This window comes from Enhydra lutris, unplaced genomic scaffold (genome assembly GCF_002288905.1).
Source record: "Enhydra lutris kenyoni isolate GAN:26980312 unplaced genomic scaffold, ASM228890v2 scaffoldscaffold14, whole genome shotgun sequence".
NCBI classification, from domain to species: Eukaryota; Metazoa; Chordata; class Mammalia; order Carnivora; family Mustelidae; genus Enhydra; species Enhydra lutris.
The window spans coordinates 13,708,571-13,716,560 of NW_019154098.1; positions in this window are offsets into that span (position 1 = coordinate 13,708,571).

The window sequence follows — 7,990 nt, forward strand, 5'->3', positions numbered from 1 at the left end:
GAATTGAAAAGAGTTCAGGCCGTAAAACAAGGTGTCTGAATTTGTAGATCACCTGCTGTGAATAAATCATTTAAAAATTACATCAGAGCTCAAACAAAAGTTCTCTGTCTCTAAATCGACACCTTGAATCACTTTTTTCATTAAAAAAAAAAAAAAAAAGGAAAAGAAAGGCAAAGAGTTGAATGGAGCCCAGGGAGGCAATCACAGTCCTTTGAAACTCCAAATAAAGCCCTGGATGAAGTAACATTTTTTAAAAACTGGGCTTTGGAACTGAAATCATCATATAAACAGCAATAATTCCTGCAGCACTGGCCGCATTCTAAATTCTACATCAGAAGCTTGATGCACCATGATTTCATTTTATTAACATTTTCTAATTAAAAAATATTTTTAAAGACTTTTTTTTGGTTAGCCATTTTATGTTCACAGCATAATTGAGAGGATGGTATTTCACATATATTTCCCATCCCACACATGCACAGCTTCCCCCGTGATCTACAACACTTACCAGAATGGTCCGTTACCCACCAAGGGTGAACCCATATCGACACATCCTGATTCTCCAGAGTTCCCAGTTTACCTGAGAGCTCACTCTTGGCATTGTAGTTTCTAGAATTCGGACAAATATATAATGACATGTATCCATTATTATGGTATCATCCCGTTTTTCCAGAGCCCTAGAAATTCTGTATTATCTATTATCCTTCCCTCATCCTCCAACCCCTATCTAGAAACACTGATAGTTTTACTGTCTTCGTGGTTTTGCTTTACCTAGAAAGTCATGTAACTAGACTCATAAAGTGTGTAGCTTTTTCCGAGTGGGGTCCTTCACTCAGTGACATGCATGTAAGCTTCCTCCATGTCTTTTCATGGCTTGCTAGCCCATTTCTTTTTAGCCCTGAGTGATATTCCATTGTTTGGATGGACTGCGGTCTATCTATTTATCTACAGGACATTTTTGTCGCTTCCCAGTTTTGGCAATTACGAAGAGAGACTACTAAAAAAAATCTGTGTGTAGGTTTTTGTGTGGACATAAGCTTTCTGTTGTTTTGGATAAATATCAAGGAGCATGATTCCTGTGATTTCATTTTAAGTTTTTCAGCAGCTCTCTGGTATGGTCATCCCTATGCACATTTCACAGACGAGAAGGCTGAGGTTCAGAACGTCATGATTTACTTAAAGACACAAAGTTAGGAGTCAAAGCTGGACTAGACAAGACTGGGTCTTGGTCGCTGATGTGAAGCACTAGAAGTCAGAAGGCAGCCCCGGCCCTGGTTTTGTCCAGACGCTTTGGATGCCCTTGATCTGCTGCCTTAGCTGCTCTTCTGTAAAACAGTCATATGTCCTCCTGGTTCACAAAGTCCTTGTCAAATGCAATCCTGGGCAGAACACCACTGTGGATTTCTCATGTTTCCAGCTAGCACTGTGGACAAGTCACTGTGTCTCTGGGCTTCACGTGTCACATGTGTGCAGTTAAAAGCTTTGGACAACGTTCCAGTTCTGGAAGAGTAGGATTTTGTATCTTCACACCTCTCTGGGTTCCTCAGTGGTGACCTGGAGACACTGACTGTCAGGGGGAAGGATGGGAAGCTGTGAATGCTTCTATTGGAGCTTTGGGGTTGAATAATGTTGGCAATTTTGAAGTCTCATTATCTTACTCCCTAATGCTTTGCTTCTAAACAGCTATAGTTCTTGGGGGAAGGGGGTTGGAATAACAGTGTTGGAAATAGTTCCACAGGGGAGGGTGAAGGTTAGTCGGAGTTTTTAATTTAGAATCTTGGTGACCAAAGGCTGCTCAGAGTTTGTCCCTGGGGCACCTCAGTCTCAAGCAAGGACTATACAGTGTTTGGAATTGTGCCTGTTATTAAGTGGGGGCTGGGTTGTGGAGGATAACACAGCTAGGGGCGGGGAAAATACACTGCAGCAGCCAGCATGGGCTTGGTCCTAATCTCTGTTCTCTCATGCCATGGCTATGTGACCCAAGTTCTCCTTGCCTGGCTCTCCATAAAGCAAGAATGGTAACAACCTCCAGACTGGTGTTTTAAGAAAGAAAGAGGGACGCCTGGGTGGTACAGTCAGTTAAGCATCCGACTTGATTTTGGCTCAGGTCATGATCTCAGGGTCATGAGATGAAGCCCCGAGTGGGGGTCTGCGCTCAGCACCAGTCTGCTTATCCCTTTCCCTTCCCCCTGTTCCTCCCCTCACTGTCTCTCTCTCTCAAATAAATCTTTAGGAAAAAAAATGAGAAGAGAGGTGCAGCTTGATGTCTGGTGGTTAGTTAGCTATTGTCCAATTCTGACTCTACAGAGGATGGTCTTGTCCTTCAAGGGACTGGAAGCTGCTTCGTTTGCCCCTTCTAACAGAGCTGTGACATCTCCCTGATGTCACACCATAGTGTTTTTGTTCTCCTCCAGTGAGGTGTAGGCTGGGAAGTGGAAAGAAAGGAGAGCCTAGACACTGTCTTGCTTACATCCTGTCCTTATAACAATGCTCTAACATTATTACTCTTCTCCCCATTTATAAAGGAAGACTTTGAGGTGCAGGGAGGTAAAATTTTGCAAAGACAACTGAGGTAATAAGTGGAAGAGCTGGGATTCAGACACAGAACTGTCTGTGACCTTCTTCAGATCAGGGGGGGTCCTAATGAGAATTACTGGGGTTTGACCTCCCCACCCCAAGCTCTCCCTGCCAGTGGCTGCCAATGGATGGCAAGAATCTGCTTCGCTGAACTTCTCTGGGCCGTTCACAACTGTTGGGAGGTTCGCGAAGAATAGGATTAAGGACACTACATGAAGGACTGCAGAAATGACAGGAATTCATACAAGATGTCTGTGAATTGCTTCCATAGGCGATGATACCTGTTCTTCTCCCATGGATCTGGGCTGGTCTGGTGACCTGCTTTGGCCATTAAAATGAGGTGGAGTTGATGGCGTCCTAGTTCCAAGTCTAGGTCTCAAGAAGCATTGTGTGCTTTCTTAGAAACCCACCCAGCTGCCATGTAGACAAACAGGCTAGAATCCTGGAGGATGAGATATAAAGTGAAGTAGAGTCACGATGCGCCAGCCCAAAGCTAAGCCATGTCCTAGAGATAGAACTACCTTATTGACCTACAGCAGACTGTGGCTTCATGAGTGAGCTCAGCCCAGACTAGATCCACCGAGCAGAATCCAGCCCAAACCTCTTGCCCCTAACGGTTGTGAGCTAAATGTATGGCATTCCGTATTTTGGGAATAAAGTTTGTGAAAGAGTTGGAAAGATAATATCTCTACCACAGTTTCAATTTCCTTCAACATTATCATCTTATACTATTATAGTGCAAGTTTTCTTTGTCAAAACTAATAAACCAATATTGGCATATTACTCTGAACTAAACTGCTGGTAGTATTTGGACTAATGCCCTTTTCTATTCCAGAGTCCAATCCAAGATGCTGCAATGCATTTAGCTCTTGTCTTTTCCTTCATCTCCTTGGATTTGTGAGAGTTTCTCAGTCTTCTTGTTTCCATAACTTTGACAGCTTTAGGATCACTGGCTAGGTATTTTGTAGCATGTCCTTCAACTTGGATTTGCCTGATATTTTTTGATGATTTGACTGGAGAGTTCACATTTGGGAAAGGAATACCACAGATGTGAAGTGAAATGTCCTTCTTATCACATCATATTGGGGGTATGTGAGACCCTCTTGACATTATTTGGTGATATTAACTTCCACACTTGGTTAGGACAGTGTTTTGGGGGCACCTGGGTGGTTCAGTTGTTAAGTGTCTGCCTTTGGCTCAGGTCATGATCCTGAGGTCCTTGGATTGAGCCCCGCATCAGGCTCCCTGCTGGGCGGGAGTCCTGCTTCTCCCTCTCCCATTCCCCCTGCTTTTGTTCCCTTTCTCACTGTGTCCCTCTCTGTCAAATAACAAATACAATCTTAAAAAAAAAAAAAAAAGAACAGTGTTTTCCAGGTTTCTTCATTGTAAAGTTACTCTTTTTTTATAAGACACTGCATTTTGGAGTGGTTTGCCCAGTAGATAGCTGTTACATACTACTTCCTCATTGCATTCACGCCTCTCTGAATTTGGCTTTTCCAAGTTATTTCCTGGACTGTTTTCCAACTTTAGTCGTTTGGTCAACAATCCATTGTAATATTGTGCTGGATATTGATCTGCCCAAGCAAAGTTCTAATTTCACTTTTGAAATTCTAAGAATTTGTCTAGGTTCTGGTCAAATGCTGTTGTCTTTGAAAACCTTCCTGGCTCACTCTGTAAACCCTTATAGTATTAATTCACTCATTCATTCATTTTATGGAGCACCATCTGAGTGCCAGAGTTTCTTTCAGGCCCTGGGCCACAGCCACAAACCAAACACCTCTCCGGAAACGTGCCAGGAGGGAGATACACAATTAACCCATCAGTTAAATAATTTTTTAAAAAAGATTTTATTTATTTATTTGACAGACAGAGATCACAAGTAGGCAGAGAGGCAGGCAGAGAGAGAGAGGAAGGGAAGCAGGCTCCCTGCGGAGCAGAGAGCCCGATGCGGGGCTCGATCCCCGGACCCTGGGATCATGACCTGAGCCGAAGGCAGAGGCTTTAATCCACTGAGCCACCCAGACGCCCCAATTTTTATTTTATTTTATTAAAAAAATTTTTTTTTAATTTTAGGCAAATTCTATACCACACGTGGGGCTCAACCTCATGATACCAAGATCAAGAGCAGTATGCTCTACTCACTAAACTGGCCTAGCACTCCCAATTCATTCTATTCTTAAATTGTGAGATGAGGACAGTGGAGGGATGGCTTCCTGGGGCAGAGCTGGGGCTCCAATCCAGCCAGGCCCATCCAGGATCTGGCATGGGGTTCTTCCCATTGTGTCCCACTGCTCTGTTGGCTAATGAAGAGGAATGGCTGGCATGTCTCAAAGATGAGAGCAAATTCACCATCTCAGAGCTGGGGATGGGAGATTGGAATGTCATTTACCCAGAAACCGATCCTCCTCCAGGGTCAGGATATGAGACCAATTCATCTCCCCAGAATCGAGACTACCCTGGAATTCAAGCAGTACTCATCAGACTTTGCCCTTTGACTGAAGATCAGTCATCTTATCCAGGTGTTTGTTATCTGTTTCCATATTAGAATATAAACTTCGCAATTCCAGACACTTGTCTTTTTTACTTCTATATTAAACACATAAATCAGAGCCTAGTATTTAGTAAGACATTCAGCAAATACCTATGAAACACCTGAGTGAATACTGATTCATGAACGATCATGAGATCAAGGTCAGTGATTTGTTTTATAGCAAAACCTGACTATGTTCTTGTCCAAAATCCTATCCTTCTATGGCTCCCCATGGTCTGTAAAATAAGCCCAACACTTCAACACTTATTGGCTGGAGCTCTTTCACTTGTAAACAATAGAAACTAATATTGGAGGAGCCTAATCAAACAGAACAATACACAACACATTTTAAAAGGCAACAACTTTTATGGCTTACCCAACTACGTTGTTTTTTTTTTTAAAGGTACAATTGGATCAAGGAGTTTGTGACATCTCTTATTATTATTATTATTTAAATGATTTATTCATTTATTGATTTGAGAGAGAGAGAGGGCATGAATGTGAGCAGGAGAAGGGCAGAGGGACAAGGAGAGAGAATCTCAAGCAGTCTCCCTGCTGAGTGCAGAGCCTGGTGTGGGGTTCCTCTCACAACCTCAAGATCACGACTTGAGCAGAAATCAGGAGAAGGACACTTAACCGACTGAGCCACCTAGGTACCCCAACATCTCCTTCTCTTAGATCAGCTTTCTTCCCTGTTGGCTTCCTTCTGAGGCAGACTCCCTGTATGGCAGTTTTGGGTTACATGAGCCAAAACATCCCCTCCTTTTCTTTAAGTCAGTTTGAGTTGGGTTTCTGTCACTTTCAAAAAAGAACAGGTGCTGACTACTCTTCTTCCACCTTTTTGGACATGGCAGGGTGTAGATATGGAGGATGAATAAAGAAATGAAACCTGAAGATGAAGAATCAGAGTCTCCTAGTACCTCGGATCCCTCTTGCTGATTGCTACCCAGGAAGCTTGAGTGCAGTGATTTTTTAATTTTTTTTTTTTTTTGACAGACAGAGATCACAAGTAGGCGGAGAGGGAGGCAGAGAGAGGTGGGGGGAAAAGAGGCTCCCCACTGAGCAGAAAGTCTGACATGGGGCTCGATATCTCAGGACCCTGAGATCATGACCTGAGCCGAAGGCAGAGGCTTTAACCCACTGAGCCACCCAGGCACCCCGATTGTAGTGATTTTTGACAAGAGCTCGCCTTCCTTAGGCAAATCTTGCTGAACAGTTTAAGCTCACTCGAGGGTTCTTCCTGTGGGAATCAAGATCCTATGGGAACCAAATGTCTCTTATGTTAAGTCAGTGAGATTTCAGAGTTTATTTATTACTGCATGTTATTTATTACTTACATGTTAAACATTCAGTTTGTTTTAAAGCTGCTAACTCTAGGCCATCTCTTTGGTCTCACAAGTTATAATGGGTTTGAAAAGGTAAGTGGTGTTAGCTCTTCTCAAAAGTAGGGGTGGCAGGGCCCTCTGCATTTCCTTGACTATATGCAGTGAGGGCTGTGATGTGATCTCCAAATTTCTCAGGATAGCCAGAAATTCTAGAGATCACCATCATCACTCAGCTTATAGAAGCTGCTACTTTGTTGTGCAAAGCATTTTGCTATTCTGTTTTCGATAGACCTGTCAGGGAATTCAGTTGTGTTCATTTTTTTTTTTACAAAGATGCTCGACATTCCTGTATGACCCAAAGGAAAGGGGAGACATGCTGTAGAGATGTCTGGAGGCTTTCATTGTGTCCCAGCCTCCCTTCTTCCCTTGGAAGATTGGGGCCAGTGACTGATTCTGACCACCGGACTGTGAAAGGCAGTGATTTGTGTGACTCCCAAGCCCAGGCAATTAAGAGCATCGTGTGCCCTCCTTTTTCTCTCTTTCTTGTGTGGGTGATCATGGAGTCTTTATCAAGATAGTGAAATCACAGGATGGAAGAAGCTTGGATGCTGGAGTCACCAAAGGGAGCTGTGAAAATTTGTTTGACACGCCGTGGTTGCTGAGTAAGAATCAAACGTTTCTTATGTTAAGCCACTGAAATGTCAGGGTTTGTCTATTACTGCAGCATAGTTGAGCCTATCCTGACTAATAAAAGCATGCATTTCTCCTCCAGTTGACTTGTAGGATGGTTGCTGCCTGATATGTGTTTAAACAAGATCGATCTTGTCATATATATTGATCTACTTTCCAATTCCTGGTGTTTAGGCTTTGCCTTGAAATTACTTTGAAGCAGCAGACTTGGCTCGAATCCCAGCTCTGTTACCGATTTTCTGGTAACCCTAGACAAGTTGCTTTGCCTCTCTGAACCTCAGCTACTTCAGTGATAAGTTGAAAATGATTGGGCTTTTGGAAGACCCATCACTTACTTCCTGTATAACTTTCAGCAAGTGACTCCTCTTTCCCAGTTTCAATGCCCTTTCTGTAGGAAAGAGATAATTGTGTTCCATGTCAGCTAAATTTGCCCTAAGGAGGACAGAGGACAATAAAGGGCCCAGCAAAGGCACTTAGTGTATTTTAATCTCTCTCTGACTTTCTTATCCACTGAGATCCCTTAGTTTTTCCTTTCACTCTGCTTTATTCATTTATTTCTTTTTTCCTGCTTTCTCAATCCTTACTCAGATCAGAATATCACTTCTTTTTTGAAGAGAACTTGGACCCTTTTGTGGTCACTCCAGTGTCGTTGAGAAGGAATCAACTTTCTAAAATAACGCAGAGCAGGATTGTGTCTGTGTATGTGTGTGTTCACACTATTTACACCCTAGTACGGAAAGGAAATGGTGCTGGAAGCCAAGGGCAAAGTTGAGTCCACACCTGAAGAACATACTTAAATACACTGATAAAGCCTTGAGGACCTAATCATTTGTCTTGAAGAAAACTGAAACAGTCACACTGATAAACA